This window comes from Trachurus japonicus, chromosome 9 (assembly GCF_045865225.1).
Source record: "Trachurus japonicus isolate A0001 chromosome 9, Traja_1.0".
NCBI classification, from domain to species: domain Eukaryota; kingdom Metazoa; phylum Chordata; class Actinopteri; order Carangiformes; family Carangidae; genus Trachurus; species Trachurus japonicus.
In genome coordinates, this window is record NC_140915.1 from 29,816,114 (window position 1) to 29,841,769 (window position 25,656).

Sequence of the window (25,656 nt, forward strand, 5' to 3'; positions counted from 1 at the left end):
GGGGTAAGGCGTAACAATACTATGGGTGTTCTCCAGTGTCATATTTCTATCCCTAAGCAAGAGAGTTAGAAGGGCAGCAGCTGCAGCAGAGAAATGGCCATGCGTTGAGAAAGCACTCATTGAAGTGTTGGCTGTGCAGCCGCAGGCCTGGACACTAATAGAAACAGAATCCGGGGACCTATCTATGTCAGCGCCTCAGCTGACCAGAATACTAAATCCTCCTCTCATGCTAATGATTACCCCGAGCAAGGTGCAGGTCCGCAACACCACTTTGCAAATGAACAACACCCAAACCTGCAAATTTAAATTAGCATATTGTCCGGACCTGCCGCTCCACACTCACAGCTCGGCGGCGCGGCGCAGCACCTCGAGGACACAGTTTGGCTAATAAGAGGAACGATTATCTGGCTGCAGCTAAATACTGAGGGCATTGTGCCTTCACATTAACACACACACACACAAACACACTGCTCTTCTCGCCTCTCTGTATTGATGCAACAGTTTGCCTGAGAACAAGCCAGTAGGGTTGCGGGGGTCTGTGGCATGATGAATGGTGAAGAGGTACTGACCCCCCTTATATAGCCAGGGTGTATGAATTACCTATCAGGCTACCCAGGGAGTGATGACCCCAGTCGGTGTAGCCAACCCCCACCATCATCATTTACTGAGCCACTAGACCCTGTTTGAGACCCTGCCATAACTTAAACACACACACACACACACACACACACACACACACACACACACACACACACACACATAGACCCTCTGGACCATTTAGGGAGGTCTCACTCTCATAACTTATCATTAGATGGCACTGTGCGTGAGTGATGTCCTATTACTTAACTACAATACAGATATTGAAGCATATTGGATCATGCTCACCAAGATAATTATAAAAGATGAGCAAGGGGTCTCACGTTGCCACATTGGCTGAATTTGGTTCTGTTTCCCTGCAGTCTGTAGTTTTTATACACAAGACAGCAAGAGCTCAGTAGGAGCGCAGTGTCACCGTTTCATTTTTATTTAACTCCTTTACTCTTCTGTAAAATATGTTACAGTACAGCTCTCTGTGGTGGGAAATATGTTCCTACACATTTTCTAACTACTTCCTATAACACTACACCTCCTGTATCATTTATCATGTTGTGGCATTAAGATAACATCCTGCACTAAGCCATCTTCTAGTGCTACTCTATGAATAAACTTTCTAATATCAGCCAGTGGTGGCTCATTATGCCGGCCTATCATGCCAGGCCTCTTTTAAAGTGTTTTCTCTCTTGGGTAAAAACTCTATGCTACTATGCTTTTTCTATGCTGCTGGATTAAGCATCCTGTTTTAAACATTTTTCTGCTGCTTTTTTCCCCAGAGCCTGTGGAGATGAAGAGAGCTTTGGAGTGTTCAGAGAGAATTTCATTCAACCTGTAGTGCTTCATGTTCCCTCAAGGGAGTTTCCTTTCCTCTGTCAGGGGTCTGAAAGCTAAACAACCCTGGAGGAGAGGGCCAGGGAACCACTCATCTGCTGTACAAACATGGTAAGCACAGACATGGTGGAGCGGCAGGCTGTTTACAAGGCTAACCAAGCAGATAGATCACTCCTGATCACTCTCAGAGAGGTCATACCACGATATGCTCATATACAGCAATAACCGAGTATGGCAGATTCATAGATGCTAAGAACTTTAAGTCATACAGATAAAAACAAATGTTAGCTCAGGACCACAGTTTGAAACACTGGAACTATGACTAATAGCTGCCTACATAAACATTACTTAACATGAGGTTTTATGTTGTTTTTTTTACTCTGTGGAAATGAAAACCACGACTTCAAGCATGTGGAATGGAAAGGTAAAAGATCATAGTTGACCACTGCTTGCTGAGAGTACGAAGCCACCCATGAAGCATTCATCCAAATCAAACCCTCACATCTGCATCAAGCGCACAAACACAAAAAGCACACAGACATAAACAAACAAAATCTATACCGCAACAATTTGTGTAACTTGTCTGGACATTTTATGTGCATGTGTGTGTTGTATGTGTGTGCGTTGGCTTATTAAAACCGTTGCCTGGAGAGACCAGAGTAATTACTCAGTCCTTCACAACACCTTTTGGACTTTGGGCCAGATTCAATGTGCTGCTCCAAATGTCACACACCTTAGCTGGCAATTAAGCACCAGTCTCCCTCATTCCTCTTTCTAATGGGCTTCCTCTATTAAAAATTAAAGCTGCAAGGTATTCTTATATCACATTGTAAAAAAAAAAAGTATTGTGTTTTCATGGAGTAGCCTATAATTTATATTTGCAACAATGTCTTTATACTTTCAATTATTTTTGAAAACAGGAGATACAAAAAGGCCTTTATATTTTCTTTTTGTTGTAAGAACAGGTTTTGTTTACATGCTCTACATCTTTTGTCTCATCCTGCAGTGAAGCCAGGAAATTGCAAATTATTATATTAAAACTGTGAAATTGTGTTCGGTGGCATTTTCTAACAGGTTATATCATTTCAAGGAGGCTGAACATTGCTTACGGTGCATCCCTGCGTCGGATAACGTGTTTGACACCAGTGCAGAAACATTAGGTGATAATTGCGTACAACAAATCAAAACACAGGTCAAAGAGCAGCCGCACTTAATGCATATACACCAGCCAGAGCAAAGTCTGACACCACTCTCCTGTCAATGCTCATTCAGTGAAGCTGAGTCACATCCACTGTTCCCTATTGAGGCTCTCCACCCCTGTGTCACTCTGCAATGTGTAAAGTCCAATTAATAGACCAGTATCTTCTGCATGCATGTCACACTGGCGGCTGCCGTACCCCCCTCCCTCTTCCTGGGCACGGCTACAACGGGTGCTCAGTGTTTATGTCACCTCTTAATTGCATTTTTTTCCCCAATGGTAGAGGTATGGCTTTGTGCAGACGCCCCGAGGAAGAAAAAGAAGGTCAGGCTGCCAATTTGGAGCTGGCAGGTCGAGAGTAGCGGCAGCACTTAGTTTCGCTTGAGAAGAGAATGAAGGGCTGCTGCTCATCTATGGAAACCAGGACAAACAAAAGAGATAAGTAAAAGGGAAAGGAAGACAAATCCCTCCTCCTCTCTTTGCTGTTATGAGGCTCTGGGAGAGTGACACCAAGGCTTACAGAGAAGCCCCACGCTGCACGGCAACCTGTGAATGAACGGGGACGGCGAGGAACAGGAGGGATTTTCGGAAGGACGTTTTAATGTCTTGTACCACTGAGGATATATGCGGAACAAATACGGCGGATCTCTAATTTCCATTTACACAAAGTGTTTGTCACAGAGGACTGGCCTTGTCTCTCCAAATATGAGCACAATTTAGCAAATACACTGACTCGTTGCCTATAAAAGGCAACGGAGCGTCAAAGTTCTGACCTCTTCATACATTTGAGTTTAAATGAAAATGAATAGGTGAAAAAGAGAAGTATCAGTGACAGCTGGGAATAAATCACAAGCTCTTACTCTGCGACCCTGGCTTAGCTACGGTTTTATTAACACAACCTAGAACTTAAACAGACATGCAAAGTCACATAGAGAAGAGACGGTGACGCTGAAGTAAATCAAAAAGGCACCTTTGTATAAACATCATGTCGCCCAGAGACACTTTGATCCGCCACTGGTGATTAATGGATTTCAGTGATGTGTTCCTGTTCAATACGATGACGCTCTGTAACCTCAAACAGACGACCTCAGAGGAAATAAATCCCCCACAAACCCCAAAGTCAGAGTGATGTTCGGAAGAAAGTAAAATAAGGAATAAAGTATATGAACTCTGGTCACTGGTTCTGATTGTTCAAGGGGAAGAAAGTGCTACAGTCATAAAAGACTGCAAGCAAAAGAAATACAGTGCTTACACTGCCTAAATAACAAATGGCCTTTCAGCAAAGTTAAGAGATGTGTGCCCCAGTTGCTGCTATGCCTCCTCTGACTTGAACAGATATGGTTTGACAAAGAGCCAGTGAACCCTGGACTTTTCGTTTCTTTCCATTTCAGAATAATTTCCATTAAACCATCTCATTGTGGCAGTAGGGGAGGTAAGGGGAGAGGGGAGGAAAGGGAGCGAGGGGGTGAGAGAGAATGAAAGGATAAGGGGCAAAGGTAGTTAAGAGGCAGCCGGTTTGGGACTGCATACACACAAAAGAAAGGATAAGATTAGGGCCAACAGTATATCTTTCACCACTGCACTCTGTTTGAGCCCCAGCAAAAGTAGAACCTAAAAAAAAAAGAAGAAAATATGAAAAAAGAAAGAAAATAATTTGCTTGTGACGACAAATCAGTTCCAGTGAAACTAAGTTTTTTCAACATGAAAAAGAAAAAAAGGCACCTATCTCTTTGACCAGGCCTCTGTAGCGGGGGTGACTGAAGGACTGAGGCTATTTAAAAAAGGGAGGCAGTATAATCTCTATAGATCCCCCTGTTTGCATTCCAGTGTGTTTGGGTCAAACTGTCAGTCTGTCTCTGGCACTCGCTGTCTGTTGGTCACAATCCAGAGTGTCACTGCACCAAGTTGGGAGGACATGGCAGCTCTGGTCAGGAGTTCATCATGGGTCAACAACTGGGTCCCACCCAAGGGGAACGCCAGCTATTGTTTATGGAGAGGAGATCTTTTCTGCGGGCAGTCAGCCATGACGTTCCGGCCTTATTAACTCATTGAGTGCCGCGCTCCTTTCCAAAGTTTTAGTCAAGTGTACCGGCAAATTAGACCATATTTGACTTTTTATTTTAGAGCCATAGTGTATTCTATATTATTGCCACCAACACATACTGTAGCTCATTTGAAAGGTTTAACTTTATCCTTCAAATGGCCACAAACCGTTTGTTTCTACGTGCCTCCGTTCCTGAGAAAAGTCAAGCTAAACATGGCTGGGTTTCACCAAAATCCCTCCTTTTTTTCTAGAAAAGGAGATAGAGCGTCTTTTATGAAAGGTGCGCTGTTTGTGTCTGTCGCTCTTCAGACACTCGCATTTCTGGATCAAAGGGCTCGTATAAGATAAATATACACAACAATTGTTGTTCTATTCACAAAACCACCATCGGGGGCGGAGGGGGGCGCCACTAAACAGCAATAACACAGACGCACCGTGCCGTGTCACAGCCTCTCGCCGCGGAACGTGAGGCTCTGCCGGCCACAGCGGCTCGCGAACACCGGTCCCGCCGGTGGTCGCGGTCCGTCTGTGGTACGGGTCGGTGGTGCCGGTCTGCTTTGGTCCAGAGACCATCAGATTTTACCGCGGGAGGACTTTGGGGAGGACACGGTGTTGCTCCAGATGAAGACCGGGCGGGACAGTGGGCTGAGAGCTTCCTGGTTCAGCTCCCAGCTGCTGCAGCCTCGCGGGTGAGAGCGGAGCAGCAGCGGAGCATCTGCGCTGCATCTGCATGCAGAACTCCGTTTGCAGAAGCTGAGTTATGATAAAAACTTCCAGATCATGAGCTGTCATGTGACTTTGATCGTCATCTATTTCAGTTCTCCTCGTCGTAGAGTCCCCAAATTTACATATAATGTGTATTAAAGTGTCTATTTTCATAATTTAAAAAAAAAGCAAAAAACGAAAAATTTCGTTTTTGGCACTCAACGCATGGGAACGAAAAACGAGAAATTACGTGGTTGGCACTCAATGAGTTAATGCAAATATATCTGTATTACACAGGGTGGAGGTGGTGGACTAATTGCCAGCTGATAGGATTAAACTGTGATACTATATTCTTGGGGGACACACAGCGATACATCATGTTGAGCGGAGGTGAAGGATGGAAGAGGGAGGAGGCAGGTGAAGGGTGAGGAAGTTAGGTCAGCCATCAAAAACACACCCATCACTCCAGTTGTGACCCACCTGACCTGGATAATGCGCACCCTGCACCTCCGCGTATGCGTGCGCGTGCAGATCCACAATCATACACACACACACACACAGAGTGAGGCAGAGTTATAAAAGAGCAGATGCTGCCACACGGTTTCTGCAGCTGTCTCTGCCCTTCGGTCATAAACCAACATCCGCTGCATCCAGACAAACAAACAAAAAATACAGTGGTTTCTGACACCCTGGTCAATTACAGAGGTATATTTATCACAGCCCCCCAGACAAACCTCACACACAAAGGCAGAGTCCAAGTGCTACACCACGACTACTATCTCCTTGCAGCAGATGTGAATATGGCTATTACAGGCTAGTTATCCTCAAACAGCTTCGTCCAAAACCCCCCTCGTCTGCTCATGACCCAAGCCGCTCGCATGACCCGGCGCAGCAAAGGATACGGCCATTACTGTGAATCACCCTAAACACTTGGCTTTCAACTGGGCTAAAAAACTGGAGGAGCCTTTGAACATCATGCCGCATGCTGAAAGAGAGCCTCAGCGCTGGCCCTGGGGGACCTCAAGGCTTGGCCTCAGTCTCATGTTTTTCAAAACACAACCATTGACACAAATGAAAAGAAAATAAATTTGAGGGAAGAAAAAAAAAAAAAGATTGGTGAGAGGAAAAGGACATGGCAGTCAAGGGGCAAGAGATTTCAATGCCCCAAAGGACCTAAGGAAGACATCTGTGGTAATTTCTCTGCAGATATAAAAGTTATTAACACAAAATGAATAAATGTCTTTTCCTGACTTGCTCTCTTCGGGGCTCCCTCCTCCCATGCAACATTTCTTTCCTTTTGGGAGTGAATCCCTTTCAGAAGTGCTCGTTTTGATGATGCTGACTCTTCTTGGTCTCTGAGGAGCAATTACAGCTGCCCTGTCAAATACCACAATGCTCCAAAGGACCAGTTCACCGCCTGAGGGGCCCTCTCATACCCCTTGAAACCCCAATTTCAACCTCTGTGAAAGTTGGTGCACACCAACCCTTGAACTCTAATGAACACAGCCCAAGACAAGACCAGGACAATAATGAAAATAGCATCCTAGTCAACAGTGGGATCCACTGCCATATCTCAACCTATCAACCACTACCATTACCCCCAACCCCGTATAAAACCCCTACAGGCACACCTTTCAAAGACAACCTCTATCCATTTTTAACTCCCATGTGAACAAATCCTTATTAGTGAAGGGAATCCAATTCTCTTTCCGAGGAAGACCTTGATGTCCCCAGTAGCCCACCCACATCAGTGATGGCTCTATTCAATCAGCTCCATTGCCAGGAGGTGAGAGAGCGCAGCAGGACGTAGGGGTGGGGGTGGGGGGTGGGGGGCTATCTAAACGTTCCTCATCATCACCGCTGCGTGTGGCTTTTGTAGGTGTGATCATCTGGCTGGCCCTCAACCGTAATTAAGCGCCTCCTGAGGTCAGAGTGGCACAACAGCAAAGGGTCCAAATCCAGCCCACCTAACACCATGCACGCCTCCCCGAAGGAGGTGAGAGGTGACGAAAATGCAAAGCAGCGCAGCCTCTGTGCTAATGATGCTGTAAGCAGCTGAGAACCTGAATCCTCAGCCAATTAAATACATTTTTGCAAAGTAACACGAGTCACGAGAAAATCACATCAGCGTCTGGCTGTCTGCTGCACGTCGTTAGGTGTGATTGGCACCTGGGCCGTCACCTGCCTGGTTCATGGAGTTCAGGTGACAAAGCTGCCTGATAACATGTAGCTGCTGTAGCATCCTTCCAGAGCAGAGGTGATACCGTTATTCTTCCTTTTTCTTTTCTTTTTTTCTTTTTTTTTTTTCTCTACACAGCACTGCAGTGATGGAGCTAATTATCAGGGCTGTGGAAAGACCAGGCTGGATAATGTAAATGTCAGTAGAAGCAGAGACAGAGGCTGTGAGCTCTCATCAGAACTGCTTTGAATCTTGCCTCAGTGATCAAAGGCTGGCAGAGAGCAGAGCACAGAGCCAGGCTCAGTTAAGTGAAGGTTAGATTACATTGAGAAACATAAAACATTTACACCACAGTCATTTGCAATAATCACCTCGTGTCCAGCATCTTAGAAGATTCTACACACAATATGTGACTCTTCCATTTAAACAGAGATAAGATTAATTAGCATGTCACTATAGGGCACAATCACCCCGTTTTCTCTTTATTCATACATTAATAAACACTCCTGATCAACATCTTATATGAATCTTTTTTTTTCTAATGGCAACCTAATGCTTTTTTAATTGCACACCTTTCCATTCATTCGCCATAATCGCTGTTCTTTAATGTTTCTGGCTGCGGCAAAGTGGCAAGCTCTACACAGCCACATGTACTGTAGCTGGTTGACACACATAATGCTGCAGGGCCTTCCTCCCACCATGATGGAGAACCCATGTGTCTGTTTTGTGTTTCTGTTTCCGGGATTATCTGGGAGAATATATACGGGGGCCAAGACTAGATTTATAAAGTGTGCTTGTGGGGGGTGAGTAAATGTAGCCCCTGTGCTGTGTGTTTCAATCAGATTGAGCGGGTGCAAGCGCAGCACATTATTCTCCTCCTGCTCTGCATAGCGCTGTGCTAGGCTATGTCCTCCTGCTGTATTAGTGTGATGTATGACCCAAACGCTGCGCTGCGCCACACCACACCGCACACACTCCTCGCACCGCTCCAAACACCCCTCTGCGGCTTTTTCATTCCACCTGTCAAACAGTTATTCATCTCTCGCTCTCTGCTCCCTCTCTCGGTCCCTCCCTCGCTCACACTTGCTTTATCTTTTCACCCACCCCTACATCTCTCTGCCTTATTGTATCCATCACTTTACTTTGTCTTCATGAACATTCGCACAGCTTTGTTTTCCTCAAACAGAACACGGCGTTGCACATAGTTTACTGCGAACGTTGCACCTGCGTCAGTATATGATATTCTGGCTGCATCAATGCCAGCCAGGATTCTTGGATGTATTGAGTATAAATTACTGTTGGGAGGAGTTGGGAGTGAAGTTGGGGGTGGGAATGTGCAATTCAAACAGGATGAAAGCACCAAGGTGTTTGTCATATTTGTCCACAGTGCAGGGCCGCTCTGACAGCGACTGACGACTCTTTCCATCAGTTGCACTGAAGTGTTTGACAGCCAGTCAAAGGAACAAGAGAGAAAGTGGCTCTTAAGTACCACAAAGTAACAGTGTATCTGAATAACACAACCTGTCAGCTCAGTGCTACTGTGCTTAAGAGATGTGGTGCTTGCACACGGGGGAAGGAAGAAATGAGTGCAAAGGTTGAAAATGTAATCTGAGAAAGACAATTACCATCACTTACGGTGTCTTTTGTGAAGCAGGTCTGTTTTTATCAGTGGTGCTAATTTATCTCAATGGTATTTACACAGGACCATGAGGAGTGCGGAGAGTGAGAAAAAGGCTGTCAAACCAATTCCCACCAACCCCCGCTTTCTTCATTATCTATGGCTGTTGGCTACAGAGATACTTAATTAGGTGGCTAGCTGTACTGTATGCTACTGCTTTGTACGCTCCCTTTGTTCTTTTTATGTATATATGCTTTATCATTAAAATGTAAAAAGACAAGAGGTGATGGCTCCTTTAATACTTGAGATGTGAATCAGAAGAGAGGTTATTGATGTTGACTTTAATTTATGTAGGTGTTAAAAATACATAAGCGCAGGTCAAAGATTTGTTTTATATTATATATTCTCTCAAAAGACAATAGGGATGTAATTACTTCACTGCTCAAATGCTGGTGTCACCAGTTCAAAGGCTCTTCCATATTAAAAAGACTGGAAAGCTGAAGGATTTCCCTCCAAACTCTGCTAAACCTGCAGCAGTCATCGCTCCCACTGAGCAGCTTTGATCATGTGTGTAGCAGCAGGTGCTTCAGGCATCCGGCGAGGACGGGCCGAGACCTCTCCCCCTAAACTTGGACAGCTAAGGCAAAACTGGAGCACCAGCGCAGCCGCGTGCAAGACACCCAGGCCACCGGCTCCACATTCTTAATCACACTGTGGAACTGATTCAATTCATTTGGCCTGGGAGCAGATATGGAGCCATTACGTCCTTATTAACAGAGTGCGGAGGTGGAGCCACACCTGAATGCTCTTGGAATGGGCAGAGCGCTCAGCTGATTCTACTGCAAGAGGGACGCTGTGGAGGAGGAGGGAGGGGAGGGGAAGGGAGGGGGGAGGGGGCAGCTATTTAAAGATGAGGGGGCTAAATTTGATTAATCCATAAACTGATTTACTAGGTCTGATAATGTGCTGGTAACACATCCACACAGGGACTGCTATGATTATATCAGTTATGGTTCATGGCCATCTAAGATAAGGTTAAGCTCGGGGCTCAGAAGAATAAAGGGGCATAATTGAGTTAGCATTACGCCGATACCATGTTATGATTTCAACCAATGTATATAAAGTGTGACATGTACTTCAGCTTGAGGGCAATTGGCAGTGGGCAGTTAGCACATGACATGATTTTCTGTTATCCAAACCCAGTTAATCCAGGTTATCATTCAATTAGCACAAACCTGACTGTGTAGTATGCTCTTTTAATTGAACGTTGGTTTTTTTTCCACTACAATGTATTGCGATGTTTTACACGACTGAAAAAAATGGGAATTTCCCAATTTTGATTTAGCTACATTTAGTTCCATAGAGCTTCACCTAGCATGTTTTTCACTACTGTATTATTTGGCTCCCCGAAAGTAGTCAAATATTAGATAGAAACTGATGATAGAAATGACATGACGCACTCCCTCCATGCATCATCTTTAATGTGCAACTTCTAAGAAGTTGCTTACCTTCCAATTGGTGCTGGACTGCCACACAATGACACAACTATTCAGCCTCCACAGCCAGACTTTAATGAAACGCAGTGCTCTTCAAAAAAACTGCATGTGTAATCAGAAAATGTTAGTCCAGTCTGAACTGCCAGTGTCACAAGGCAACAAAACAACACCAACTTGTTCTCGACTCCATAGAAAGAGAAACATGGGTTGGATATACTGAGTGACGGCTATAAATAAGACAAGAGAAGAAAACGTGCGAGCAGATGGATGGAGCACAACGTGCCAGCTGATGTGACAGTCCCATGAGGGAACTGTACATACATCACCAGACCTCAAGAGGAGAGGGAGCAGGAAGCCACTCCTCGGCTTGGTGGCTGAAGACGGATCGCCAGGATGGTATTTCCGGAATGTTTAACCAAAGCCTCGGGAAGCTCGAGGGATGCTGAAATTATACACCCCCGCTCACAGGCTGTGCAAGTCTGCGAGCTGTTACTCACGGCTCAGAAGAATGCAATTTATGCATCTGTTTACTAACACAAGCACTTTGTTCTAAACCCCAGGAGGGTCACGTTCCTCTACCAAGTCAGTTTCAATTCCCCATCAAGGTAAATACTGTGTGAAAGCGTTCCCACAACCTGGCACAGTATGATGGATGCTGGGTTGAGTTTTCCAGACTGATCAAAGAGAGAGTTTCTTCTGTTCCTACACTCACATGATATGTGGGGCTTCACGGTTCACAGCGCGCCACATGCTGACGTCAGAGAAGCTCCACACATGGAGCGGAGGGGACTCGTAAAAACAACAGGCTGACATTACATCAGCTGCTGCAGAACAGACACACACTCTGGAGCACAGATGCACGTGTTTACCTGACCAACAACACGAATGCAAAACCAGGCAGATTCTTTTGTGTGTTCTTTTGCGTGACAAACAGTATCCAAAAAAAGTCCAAAAGTATTCCTGTTGAATCTCAACAATCTATTTTTAATAAGAAGCACTTATTCGTTTTTTGAGTACGATCTGCGCAATCAACTAATAATTACAAGTTGTGAGATAAGAAGAGAGAACAAAGAGGACAAAAATACATCTGTGAGAGTGAGAGGCAGCTACGGCACCACCGTCACCACCCACCACCCCCTCGGGCCTCCCTCTCAGACACATGTGTCATTAGCCATCCTTTCTCTCAGGCTTGATTGATGTTCCCTCTCCTAACACAGCCATGCATCACTAATCATTTCATATGAGACTACGCGCAAAAGTGGGAAAATTGACTAACCATTAAGAAACCATTTATTGCCAAAGGACGGCATTAACTGGCTGACATTGACTGGTGCTTTCATTTAAAGTTCACCCTCATCAATGGCCAAGGAGCTGTAAGAATGTTAACATGCCCTCTGTTTATTCAGCAGAGGGAATATAGAGATATCTCAACCTGTCTGACTTCTGTCTGCTGCAGCTGCCTCTCTGCTGTCCAGGAGCTTTTTTCCAGGTGCTTGACCAATATTAGCAGTCCGCTGCTGATGAACGCGTTTCTCACTCTCGTTTTCGTTGTCCGAGCCGTTCGGTGTTTGGTCAACTGGCAGACGTGATGTGCCCTCGCGCTGAGACTGGCCCCTCGCTTTTCCAGTGGAGTTGCTGAATGTGTGGGAGAATGATAAGCTCAGACTAGGGGAATCCTGAGAAGGCTGTGAGGCATTTTGTGAGTAATCTGACCCAGAGGGCAGGCTTAGGCCGAGCCATGTAGAAAAGGACAATGAGCCAGAGCAGTGGAGAAATTCATACACAGCGGCTTCCCCCCCAAATGACTTTAGACACGCTTCCGTCCGCAGAAACAGATTATTGCTGTTTATCCTCTTTTCATTCTGAATTTTTACATGTGTGAATCGGAGTCTTTGGCCTGATAATGGCAGTTTCTCCACACCTCCCTCTCAGCTATCAGCGGCCCAGGCACTCCGATGTGTACTTTTAAAAAAATCAATTGCTACAGCTGTGAGATGGGAGTGTAATACTGAATACATTTTGTGTTTCCCCCCTCTAATCTTCTCCCTCAACATGTCAGACAAATTGTGCTGCCTCTGCCAAATCTAATAAAACTGGCCCCCTTCTCCCCACAATGTGCGCATATATAGGCACACAAACAAGCCCAACACACACGTGTACAGGGGAGGGGGACAGACTGGAAGTGGAGGGAGATGAGGATTGACAATGTGGTGAGTGGTAATCACAGCCAGGAGAGGATCAAATATGTATGAAAATACCGTGTTGTAGAAAAAAGCGTATTCTTCACACCCTGGAGGATAGACACGCATGTAATCTGTATGCCGTCTGTCCCCGAGCCCTTGTGTTCCTGCTCTTCAAACTCATTCACCCAGACCTGAATCATTTGTGTTTTTGTATTGAAAGATAACAACTGCCCACAATGCATTGTGGCTTCGACCATTCAAAGCCCTGCTTCCCCCTGTGTCATGGTTAAGTCCCCTCTACTCTACCACCTCTCCCATCACATTTCTTTTCCAGTTTGCTTATCGTCGCCGCTCCCTCTGAAATGCCGGCACTTCCCCCTTTTTCAGCAAAACTGCAATTCCAACCACTGCGGATAATTTATGCGGCGATTTATCCCACCACATCTCGTGACCACCTGTCATGTGGAGATAGCATTCTTGGAACTATTAAGTCGATGCAATTACCAGACAGGGGGGTCTCTGGTTCAGTCAGCATCTTAACACCTAGCAGCCTTCCACCTTATGACTATGTGTGGAGGCCGATATTACTGTATAAGCAGGTCTGCTGGAGCCCCAAACCCCCTCTGCCTGTGAGATGTATGGACGTTAGACGTAGGAGCTCGAGTGTCTCACACAGGATCAGGGAGAAGGGGGGAACAACGTTGGAGTAAAATGAGCCATCATCAAAGCGTGTGCGGAGGCTTGCCCATGCTGCAAACGGCTGCTGGAACGGCAGAGCGTCGCCGTCTTTCTAATGACAGCCAATTTAATTGAAAATCCACTTCTTTGTCTGAGAGCAAACAATCCAGCGTGGAGGAGAGGGGGCACTCCTCTCTGGCTCACTAGTTAACGGTGAAATACCAGTGGGAGAGAGGGAGAGAGAGGGACAGAAAGAGTGTAGAGGAGAGAAATAGAGTGGGAGAAATAAAACAGAAAGCAAAGAGAAGGAAAGTAATAAAAGAGGGCGCAGATATGGATGGAGAAAGGGGGAATTACAGATTGGACTGAGATAAAGAGGCAGAATGATGTGAGGGTGTGAGAAAGAAGAGGGGGGGGAGAGATAGCACGAGAGAGTGCAGAGAAGGGGGGGAGAGGGGAGGGGAGGGGGAGAGCCGAGTAAAATCCAAGCTCAGCAGTCTTCCTCGGGCTCAATTTCCAGGACATGATTAGTTTGGAGTGATGACATGTAATGGGTGCAATAAAAAAAAAAAGGCCGCTTCTCTCACTCTCCCTCACTAACTCTCTTGTTCTCTCAAAGAATCACTCTGCCCAAAATAGAAGCCTTGCACTAAAGCTTAAAAACTCTGGGGACTGGTAGCCTTCATCTCTCCTTTTGTTCCACAACTGCCACGCTTGTAAACCGCTACTAAAACAACCCACTAAGTATCTGTCTCTGTATCTCTGTGTCTTCCACTGCAAAGCACCCTTGGGTAGCTCCAGCCAACTTGCTATCATTTCTTAATTCTTAACTTGAGAGCTGCTCCTATAAAAACGTGTCGTCGCTCCCTATGGTGGGAAACCGCGGCCACTTGTTTTCACCCTGCACGCTTATGTTGCCGTCGGTGGCCGTCAAAAAACAACCTAATGCCTCTCTCATTTTCTCCTTTCTACCAAGGAGAGCTGGTTCACATTGATCTGTATGGATCCTGATTAGCGATAATCACAGCACCCTGGCTGGCGCGACCTCTCCGAGACTCATTTGTTAGCATTTAGACAACAATAACAGAACTTGTTACAGTAAAGGGCAGGCTTTGGAGCCAGCATACATATTTTTTTCCCTTCAACAACAGGGATCAGAATTTGCAAATGGGATGAACATTAATAGCACAAAAATGAAAAAGGGGAAAAATTGTGTTGTCACAACTTTTTGGCAGAATTGTGCGTCTGTAATGATTGAAAATGCTGCGCTGTATCCATTTTCAAAGGAAGGATGTACTGTAGAGAGAAATAGATATCTGAGAAGAGAGCACGGAGAAAAAAAAAAGGAAGATTTGGCCATTTCTGCAGGGAATGTGATGGTTGGTTGACACAAACACAAGCCTCGCCTAGCAAAACACTGCAACCACCCCCCTGCGGAGAACTTGGGACTGTGATAACCACGGAAGAGAATGGAGAACAAAGGGAAATGAAAAAGCATGAATACATCAGGAAGAAAACTAATTGACTTCAAAACACTTGCAAGGGGCTTTGGGTTCGTGAGCTCCCCTCGCATGCCCTCCCCTCCTCTCACTGCGCTCACTTCCATCAACTCATAACCTACTCTTCCACTCCTTTTGTGTTGCAGTTGTACTCTCTTTCATTACCTCTCTACAGTGTACAATTTCTCTGCCGCCTGATAGTATCGCACTCATTATGAGGCAGTCACTGAGCACAGAGTCTCTTCTTAACCCACCTGTGCTCCTGATCTCCTTAACCTTAGACAGACTGGACTCTGGCCGCACTCCGGCCCCCTGCTGCTGCTGCAGATCTCCCAGACAGGGTGTCCTGGCTTGGCTCTGCCCAAGTGAGCAACAACCTGGTCTCAGCCCTGCACACCAGATTGACTCTGTCTGTGTTAACACCCTGTGGCTAATGTAAAAACACTCCATCTGCTTATTCTAATCCATCCAGCCTTAATAAATGTACAGACTGTATGCGTTTGCTTATGTGTGGCATAAGCACAGCTCTGAGGGATGAGATCACGTGTTATCTGATAGATGTGATTAATTGATAGCATCACTGTTATTATGAAGCCTTTGTGTTGTCCTATCACCTGATGATCAATGATAATAAAACAAATGGCAAGCTGCTGTTGCAGAATCTCTCAACATATTTTTGTCCCGCAGGGCGGGCAGACACACACACACACACACACACACACACACACACAGCAACATCCGCTGCGATAAGAACATCCACAGGAACTACACTGCAGCACGGAGCAGTGGAAACGCACACATGCAGGTGGAAAAAAAAAAACGCACACACGTTCAGTCAATCACCACAGTAACTCAGACGCTACTACTGTACGCCGACGTGCGAAAAACATCCACACGCGCACACAGAGCCTGAGGAGAAACATGAAAAGAGATAGAGGTTAAGAGTAAACATGGAGAGGGAGGATCATGAGAACTCAGCAGTTTGGGGATGCTAGGAGATTAGCCACGGTTAAACAGAGCAGATACATGTACTAAATATGCTGCAGAGTTGTTAAGCTAATCACACACATCCTGGGGATTAGCCCATATACTTGTTTTAAGGAACCTTTTTGCAAGCCAACGCTGTAAACAACACATTAGTGGGCAGAAAACAAGAAGTCACACAGACAAGAGGATGCACTGTCACCGCAAAACAAGAAAGAAAAGCACCGGCGCTACTTTGGAAGAATTCAGCAAAAACACGAGGGAGCCGAGCCCTGATGCAGTGGGACCTGTGAATGTAGGCCAAGTGTGTGCACATGTGCATTTGCATGTGTTAAGGGTGTGCGGTATACTCGTGTTTTTTTGTGTGTTGGTCCTTGAGTGTATGCAAAATGGCTCACATGTGCAGTAACAGTGTGTGTGTGTGTGTGAGAGAGAGAGAGTGTATTCGGTGTGCGAAGCCTCTGACTTTGCACATCTCACACATGCTGGATGAGTTCTTTCCCTATAATCTCATTTAAATCCCCTTCACACACCATAATTCAATTCTCTCTTCTAGACAATGACCATGTCATCTTAATCTGGCAGGTAGATTATACAGCATCCCACACAAGACTGCTAATGCTGAGGAAACGGCTCTGGCTATTGTACGCTCCTTCAAGGTTGGATGGGCTGCTATAGATTGCTTTGGAGGATTGCTTCTGCCACTCATGTTTTCCACCAGTGGTTTCTTTGCTGTTAATCTGAAGTATTTTCCCCACTCTTCTTGCTATTTGGAAAAACCTGCCTGTGTTTTTTTTGTGGCTTTGATTGGTGAAAGTTCAGAAACCCCCCAATGACACGCTGCTCTGAATACTTTTCTCTGCTCGTCTGTTTTCCTTACATGTGGTGTGGCCTCTGAATATTCATGAGCTCCCTTCAACAAGAGCCACCAATGTGCGAGCGTTCCCATCACAGGAAGGCATCTTGTTCCGAGGCCACAGCGGTTACACAACCCATCTTGACCAAAAGGCGGACCTGTTGTTGTAAATGCTTGCAGGTGTTTTAGCCGCGGAGCTGTTACTGAGCTGCTGGAGATACGGCGTTGGCAGAGAGCACATATCTAGCTTACGAGCTACAGCTCCCAGGAGACGTAAGTGGGTAATTGAGCCAAAACAAAACCAGCTAATAATCTGTATTTCTACAAATCCTGCTTGATAGTGAATCAGATATAATTAGAAATTTTAATTACTGCCAGTAATCAGCTAGAACATTGAGATGAAATGGAGTGGCAGGTGTGAGCACACTGGTTGTCTGGCTGTGAGGACCCGATGCCGCCCCCCATCAAGTCTCCCCCCTAGCCTGCTCAATCAGATTATAGCTAAACCATCCAGCCATAACAGGGCCTATAAGTCCTCCTTCATGACTTAACCACTTATCCCACCTTGATCCACCCAGCATGGCTCCCCAAGCACTGGGCCCAACGTCCCAATTTTTAAGACTACCAAAAAAAAAAAAAAAAAAAGTTAACTTCCCAGTGTATCAAGACATAAAATGAGAGAAATTAAAAGATTATGTGTAAACCAGTCAGTCATGTGGACACATTAGCATTTTAACGAGCAGCCCCTGAGTGAGCCTGCTCCTGCTTTCCAGTCCAGCTTCCTGCTGACCTCAGTCTAAATGCTGAAACCAGAGCCTCGGGATCACAGGAACGCTAATGAAGTGTGATGCGGGCCAATGTTACGGGAGAGATGCACGACAGCATTTCAATAGCTTACATGATTTCACCCCTCCTCCTCCCACCACCACCACCCCGCTCCGTAAATCATGGGTCAGAATTCCCTGACGCAGTCCGGCTAATGAAAAGCAGAAGCCCAACAACAACATTCCTACAAAGAATGGCACAACAAGCAAACAGATACCAGCACAACTAAAGAACCGCACCATGAAAAACAGCATTACAGACCAACCGCAGACCTCTGGATTATTGTAAAGAAAAGCCAGTGGGTGCAGACAGTCATTAAATTTGCTTATTTTGTATGAAGCCGCAACAAGTCAGACTTTGAATCATAAGTTTAACTCCCACAGACTTCTAAAGCTTTCTTTTCTTTTTTGCCTAATAAAACATAAAAGAAAAATCTGCTTTGTGCTCGTCACATATTTTGGCAGGCGTTGAGTGTTGACACACGGTATTGAGGGCCTGTCAATAGCGCCAGGAACTGGGGTTATCTAGTGAGTAATCATTTAAGGTGAGGCCAGCAAACGCAAGCAGCAGCCAACCAGCGCTGAAGCAGAGACTGCTACAACGGCGTATGCCAAACTGTGATCCAAGCATCTACGTATATCATGTGGCGTGACTGAGCCGAGGCAGTGATCACATCAATAGTCTACTTTCATCCTGAGAGTGTTTGTCTCTTCAGAAGTAGATTTGACTGTGGAGCAGAAGGTTCCTCCTGCCTCCAGGCTGTTCCTGTGGAGGTCTTTCTCCTCCTCTGATCAATCCCCTGTGTCTCTTTGTGGGTTGTCCAACAGGCCGGCCAAGCAGACAGGCTCAGTCAGACATGCTTTTCGCCTACTTTCGTCTTCCTCTGTGGACCAGAGGGAAGTGCTCTCCAGCTGGACTAAGTTTGCCTCCATTCCCCCTTTATCTCTCCAGTTGCAGGCTGCAGTTGTTTTGGGTGACACAGTGCACGACTTGTATATTCGCCATGTGGAAGCGCATATGGATGTAAGCGCCAGGGTGTTCAATACGTCGTAACCTCCGAGGAATGCATCTTGTCTCTCTGCAGAATACGTCTCCGTGTGCATGTCTCCATTGTGAGCGTCTCAACAGAACAATGGGCGCCAGTGTGAGCCGGCGCTGTAAAGTGGTCTGTGGTGCGACCAGGTGTCTCCTGAGTGGATCCCAGGGGTCCCGTGTCAAGATATGCCTCTGATATCCTAACACCTTTCACTGCTTCTGAGGAAGGAGAATAACCTGAGAGGCCCCTGAAGATCACATCCCACCACAGAAAAATGCTAAACACACAGAAAGACATCTGTTGAATTTTTCAGACACCGTAGAGTCAAAATATCCAGCGAAGCACACACTCCAGGCAGCTGTACAGGAGCGTACAGATCGACATTTTCATATATCACACAAAACATTATTCATGGACACATCTTGATTTATATGAGCTGCCTGCTGTGATCTATTCACTAGATTTATATCAATATTATACCCGTGAAGTTAAGTCTTTTCATGACTCCAGCCTCTGACATTCTACAATACAGCTCAGTGAGTCTATGCACTGTACATGTTATTTCATGTTCTACTGCCAAAGCTAGAAAGCCGACCAGTGTAACGTTACTATAATCTCCACAGCAGAAATGAAGCCTCGTGATGCACGAGGCTGCCAGAAATCTGAAAATGGATCTGAATAAATTCCACATTAACTTATTTATATACTGAAAGTTTCTTTCAGCATCCACTATAAAGAATTATCAGCAACCCCCAAACTACTGCTGCTTTACCAGTCTTTTCCACTTTGAGTGTGGTCAAAGATGTCAGGTAAAGGGATCATGGAATTTGGTGTGTGAGCGGCTCTTTGATTTTAAGATATTAATCCAAGTCTGTCTTTGTACTTGCGCCTTGCTGCTTTTCCAGATGGAAACTAAAATAACCTCAATTGCTTTCCTTCGGAGAACTTTTACTGTAGTCGGAAACACTACTTTTTTGTTAATGTATACTCCATCGCACTGTGTTCTTAAATTGGCAGCATTTGCAGTCTCCATAAAGTTAAACTAAGAAATACAAGACTCACAGTTGTCTGCAGACATCTAAAATAGGTCTGTATGCCAACCCCCGGTTGCCGAGTTTTATCCTCGTCTGGTGTCCCCTATATTCAAAAGGACAAAGCAAGGTTCTCATAGAGGCAGGGTGCTGCTGTGAAAAGAGGAAACGGGGCTTTGTTTGGAAGGACATGGCTAAATATAACCACTCTCACCTTCCATTCTGTGTCTGCCACCAGTTGTACTCAGCCGAGGTCCCAGTTGCACCCTAGTCACAACCAAATAGACAGCTGGCAGTCAGTTATGTTCCCTCACTTCACACTGTGAACAGGGTCCCTCAGCACCTAGCAATGTCAAATGCACCATTCAGACATCCCTAAATATTTAATCAGGACAAGTAGAAGGCAATCTCCTACATCCACTAGCATTAAACATTTAATACCCGGCTGGCATGATATCTAGTCAGCTGAGATTTAGTCGTGAGACACGTCCAACAGAGAGCCGCAGACACTTGTTCTTTCCTAGTTAAATTACTCAAAGACAAATCCCAGAGCAAAAGATACAGAACACAACCCTCAACGATCTGACACACCCACCCACACACACACACACACACACACACACACACAGAGGCAAACACACAAGGTAAATTCCAGTACAAACATATATCATCTGTGAGAGCTGAAGCAGGTAGGAGACTTGGTAAAATCCCATCAGTCATGGCTTTGGACTAAGGTTAAAAGCAGGACAGCCACTGTCAAAGCGCACAAACCAACCAAGGACAACGATGGGGGGGGGGGGGGGGGGGGGGTTGAGGGCAACATGCAGCACCACAGTAAAGATATAAGTCCACACAAGGGCAGAGCTGCATGGTTATGACGATATTACATTACAGCCCATGCATGGAGTTGGCCTTCGCAGTTAAAGGGGAATTCCATCGATTTTACACATCAAAGTCTGTTTACAGCTCTTGGGCAGTACAACTGCATAAGAAGAAAAGGTTTGTTTAAAGCCTTTTGCGGCTCCATAGAGGGCTGCACAAAATGTACTGGCTCTCTAGACTACAGGTCTGAAAATGGAAGAAAACCAGGGTGTTCGGAGTTAGGAAGGAGTGAGCTTATGAGACCTTTGTAGCCTGCTCCTCATCGCTGCATGAGGCAGCCAGCTTCAGGCTGCGTCACTCGCTACGAGCACAGTACATCAGAGTCTCTGACCAAACTAGTCCAATTGAAATTTTGTGTAAGAATGTGTAGAATTAAAAAGAAATCTCTAGTTCTGCTGCATTGATTCTGATCCTTTTTTTTACTCACCACTGTGAGTCCCACAGTGATATTAATGTGTGACATTAAATCAGTGGCGTATTCTTTGAATGGAGGCTGATACTAAATGACTCTTCATAAACTGATACTATTTTAAAAGGACAAAGCTGTCTGCATAGAATTTATGCAGGCAATTGTACGGCCTGGTGAGCTGTTGACAAACGAGCAGGTACATGGTACTGGAAAGGAGTCAGTGGACAGTGACTGGTAATTTGTCCAGCAATGAATCATCTTTCAGGAAACTTGGTGTATACATTAGTGCATCAGGTCAGTGAATTACTGGAGCCCTAAAGTCTGGACCTGAACAACAAGCATGTTTGTTTGCTTGATGCGAACATGTCGTCAGTTTGCGGAGGAAGGTGACGTGTGTGGTCCGGGTCGATACTATCAAGTGGTATCAAGTATACAGTGTATACTATACATACAGGCACAAACACACACAACACACACACAGATACAGATGCAGATACTGGAGGTGACCCAGCGCAGTGACAGGATGGGACGTGACTTGATTAAGAATGGTGAGGTAAGAGTGATAAAGTACCACCTAAATCCACCCACATCCTGTGACCCTGCAATAAGTCAAACACCAACGACAGCCACATACACCATAAATAATCCTGTCTGAAGTCAGGCTGGAGCAGCCCTCCCTCTGCTCCCGCTCAGATTCATTCTTTGTCTAAATGTTGGACTAAAAGAGGAAAACTTTGCTTTCAGGAAAACAAACACAAAAAAGACATTGCCCATATAACAACTAATAAGTTGCTAAATGTGGCTTAATCTAACTTTCTCTCCTCCTGGGTCACACATAAACACAAATGGCACACAAACACACCGCACTCTACCTCGCACTTGTGATAATTCATGCAATAACACCCAAACACATGAACACATCATGTGGGGTTAATAGAGCAGGTGTCCACTGCAGAGCTCCCTCTGTACCCTTGGCTCCTGAGCCAATTTTCTGGGCTAATTTGAATAAAAAAATCAGCAAACATTTGCTGGACCATTCAGGCTAATGTTCAATCTGCTGCTCTTTGACACAGTGCCACCATACCGTGCATCTCATTTCCATTCCTGAAGCCTCACCACAAACCTGCCAGCACTGCAGTGTCGTGTGGTGGAAACAGAGATGGGAAATTATGGGGAAGAGGAAAGGGAAGAAGGAAGGGTGTGTTGAGGTGATGCGGTTTTATTCCAGCATTCGCATTGCAAAAAAAGAAAATGCCACTTGTGCACACAAAAGTGTCAGCAGAGCATCATCAAGGTCAAAGGAGAAAATAGAATTTCTGTGTCTGGTTTTAAACAAATCAGCACAGGTGAAGGAAGAGAGCAGAGGTATTACACAGAAAAAATAACGGTGCGGAAAATACATGAAATTGTAAGGGGAGTCTAGTAGCATAGGTAAACAGTCACCACAGCTACAGGCACGGGCAAGATGCTCCAGGAGGAAGCACACACACACTCACACATACAGGATGTGTATATATGTGCGCGCAATTGCGCATGCTTCTCAACTGATGTGTAAACATCTTACATACACAAGCTCACAACTCCCAACCTCCCAGGACATAAAAAGTGAAGCGGGGAGGCAAACTGACAACAGAAGGATAGTCTCTTTTGGAAAAATAATAAATGAGGAAAGAGGATGGAGGCAGGAAAAACATGCTCCCATGATGATATACCGCTTGCTTTTACACTTTCCACTCAATTTCCTCCTCTTATTTCGGCACCAATCCCGAAGATAATATCTCTCTCCGTCTCCTTCTCTGTTCCAATGGCATGATGAGGGTTGCATAAAATTAGCTGCTTGATAGGGGGGAACGTGTCCGGGGGCAACATGGAGGACCTTGTTTCCAAAGAGTCTCGACACACTCTGCTCAACCCCCCATATCCCCGAGTAACAACACAAGATCAGATAGAGAAAGGAGAGGCCTGTTTAAAATAGCACCCCACAGACACTCTTCTGAAGATCTGAACAACCAGCAAAAAAAAAAAAAAAATACGGGGCATAAAATTATGAACTCGGCACTGACATTTTCTCCATGCTCGGTCTGTCATGTAGTCTCATTCCATCCAAAATGAATTAGGTATCAAGTAGTAAGTGGGGGTTGTGAATGTTATGTTGTTTATCGTGGTCAAAAGGAAACTGAAGCTCTTGTCAAAAAACCACAGAGGTGGATCTGTCATCTCATACCCTTCATGCACTTGAAAACAGACAGGTCGGAGCCTTAAATGCTCCATCTACTTTCTGGTATCCAAGTCCAATTACAATTCTTCCCACCAAGCCCTTTCTTTCCACACTCTCACGGGCTGTCAGATTCTGATATGGAGGGCGTTGCAATATTGAAGGTCGGTCAGTCTGCGCACTTAACCTCATTTCCCAACACTCTTCTCTGCCTCTCCCAGTAGAGCCTTTTGATTGGTGTCCATTTGAAAAGCGAGCTTTGGGTTTGATAGGAGGGGTACGGAGGGGTATAGGGGGAGATCAGAGCTGCCTCGGCGCAGCCTGAGAAAGGAGCTTTTTGGAGCACGACTCTTGACTGCAGTCAGTTATAATGGTTTTCAATTAACCAAGGGAAAAGACTGAGAACTAATCTGGGCTAGCACAGGAGAACCAGTCATGCAATATTCATGTACACAAACTAATGAAAGCCCAGATTAGCCTACATATTTACATGGGGTCGGTGCTGTGTCATCCACACATTAAAGGAGTCTGCTGCCAAGAGGGGAGAAAGAAAGAGACAAAAAGAAATAGAAACAGAGCCAGCGGAAGAGGGTACATTGCGAAACTGAATCAGAGTGAGAAGAGATAATGAAGAGCAGAGAGGAGATCAAGAGAGGAGGAAATCAAGGAGAAAGAATGAGAGGTCAATGGGACACCGGGAAGACCTTGAACGAGAAGGAAATGGGATCACGAGATAAAGAGGTGAAGAAAACCAAGAGGAGGTACGACTCCTCAAAAGAGATTAAGGATCATCTGCATTTTGGCTTTTCATCTGCCGTCACTGTAATCAGTCCTCTCCAAAGGCAGACACCAGCCCCCACTCAAAATGACACCAATCTGAATGAGTGATCTTGACAAATTGGGCTGCTAGGGAAAAAAAAGAGGGTCCTCTTTTGACTGAGGAGAGGGCTGCAGACAGTGGGGAGTCTACGGCAGGACAAAGATATAACTGTAATTGGCTGCTACACTCTCCTCCCTCCCCTAATCTCCGACCACGGAAAAGTGGCGGCTGGAGAAAATGGGACAGCGAGCACGAAGAGACTGCGGCAACAGCATAAATGCTCTGCAACCACAAATTTTCAATAATGCCTGAAATGTTATGTACACGCATCAGAACAATATGGCAAATTCACCCGTAATCCTTAGTAGGTCACAAAAGACTTAGAAGACTTCAAAGCTGGATTAATGTGTGACTGGACATACCAATTCCACACTGGGTAACTTCTTACCAAGCATTAACATTGTATGTCAAACAAGAAGCTAATCATGGGTTTAGTTTGAAAATATCCTTTGACCTTTTGTAGAGGTCTCAGAATTAATTTTATGCTCCACAGATATCTAATTTTATGCTTTTACGGACTTACACATTTGCAGAATAATGGAAACGTCCTGATATTTTTCTTCACTTATAGGAAGCCATTGAGCCTGGTGTGCTGCAAAATGCTCTGTGCTAACTGTTGGCTTCTGTTTCATTTCACAACCAGTATATATGATGCTTGTATACATGTGTACGCTGCTGGCTCTGCGCTGAAATGCAACACAGAGAGAAACAATTTTTTCGACTGATTTGTGGAAGAAAAAAACCCTGAGTCTCTTGTTTCAAGGACCCAGGGAGATTAATGAATTCTGTGGCTAGCAGGTTCTCCCCCCACCCGTCTCTACCTGCCTCAACTTTTGGAAATGAAATGTGAGAAATGGGCCAATTTACAGCTAAAGGCTGTTTCTTCCTAAGAGACACTGACATAAAGATGGAGTACAGAGGATATGCAGAGGTAGATGGGGAGAAATGAGGGGTTTGAATTTAGACAGAGGGAGAGAAAAAAGGCAGAAAAAGATGTGAGACAGGAAAGCAAGACGCTGGCACTAATATGAGTGTCATCTCTGAGGGTAGACAGAAGTGCTTGAATTGCATTTTTGGCCTTTAACTTCTCTCACACAAAGAGACTGGAGTTGTAGAGCAGCTCTTGATCTTTCCAATCAGCTACCATGACAAGAGTTGCTCAGATATTCAACATGCAGAAACAAAGGGGGGTGTCAGCATGAAGAAGTTCGCTCCACTCTGAGAAGTTTGAAAGGAAAGCATAAAGAAGTTGGGAGAAGCAGGCAGAACAAAAGCAGTGGAACGTAGGACGACAGAAACGAATATGAGAGGTCCTCCGCCATCTGTTCACAATTATGTCTGGAGTCCATACTGCAGCTTAAGTACTCTATAGCCCACCATTTCTTAGGGTAGTGCCATAGCTCTCATTGTTCCCCCTTTATAACCCAGCATGCATGATGCAATTTATGTTCATCTCATCACGTGTTTGAACTGTTGCCTACAGAAGGAAACATGAAATATAGAGGGGGCAGAC

At 45.3% G+C, this 25,656-nt stretch overlaps 1 protein-coding gene across 3 annotated transcripts in view; it reads right to left on the reverse strand.

The window, feature by feature from the left end:
• LOC146981750 (tetratricopeptide repeat protein 28-like) overlaps nucleotides 1-25,656 on the reverse strand; it is a 179,025-nt gene that overhangs the window by 78,114 nt on the left and 75,255 nt on the right. The gene's annotated exons all lie outside the window — the stretch shown is intronic.